Below are 927 nucleotides of genomic sequence, written 5' to 3' on the forward strand. Positions count from 1 at the left end.
AAAGAAATAATATCTAGTTTCCTCTCCTTTCAAATTATAAAATAATTTTTGCTTATTCTTTCCCTAATTTGATACGAATTCCATAAATAGATTGATTCTTTCTCCAAATAATTATTCTTACCCTTTGAAACACTGATCATCCTTCCTATAAATTTCTCAACCAAAATGATTTTTTCTCTCTCAATATATATTCCTTGGTAGGTAGAATAATCATTTTTTCATCAAAAAGTCTTTCATTTTGAAGAGAAATATTTGTTACATGATCTTTTCAAACAATTCTTCTTACCCTTTGAAACACTAACCAACATTCTTATATATTTTCTTAACCAAAATAAATTTCTATCTCAATATATATTTCCTTATAGGAGGAATAAACATTCTTCCAAAAGTCTTTCATTTTGAAGAAAAACGTTTATTACATGATCTCTTTCTTTACATCAATACCTTCAAAAGAAACTTGAGATATCATCTCTTTCTCTTTTGTCAAAAAAATAACATGACCCACAATTTGATGGACATTTTAGCGACAGAAGTTGACACCATATATTCATCATCATCTTCAAAAGAAGAAGAGTCAAACTAAAGAAATTCTTTGTTGTTTGTTAGAAATGCTTTTTCTTTTTAATTTATAGGCTAAATAAGTACAAACTGTTATGAAAAATGAATAGTTTTTTTTTTAATCTTTTCATCTTCCATTTATTTAAATGTACATTTGTGTGTAATGGATATTATAAAGGGCTAAATTAATTGTTCATTATTTTGAAAGTATAAATAAAAAATACAAAACAAATATGAAATATCAAAAAAAGTAGCAAAAAATAAATAGAAATGCGGGCCATAGAGAGCTGCCACATAGGATTGTTTAGATTCAGCTTTATATATATATATATATATATATATATATATATATATATAGCTGCAATATAT

The sequence above is a fragment of the Solanum pennellii genome, chromosome 12 (genome assembly GCF_001406875.1).
Source record: "Solanum pennellii chromosome 12, SPENNV200".
NCBI classification, from domain to species: Eukaryota; Viridiplantae; Streptophyta; class Magnoliopsida; order Solanales; family Solanaceae; genus Solanum; species Solanum pennellii.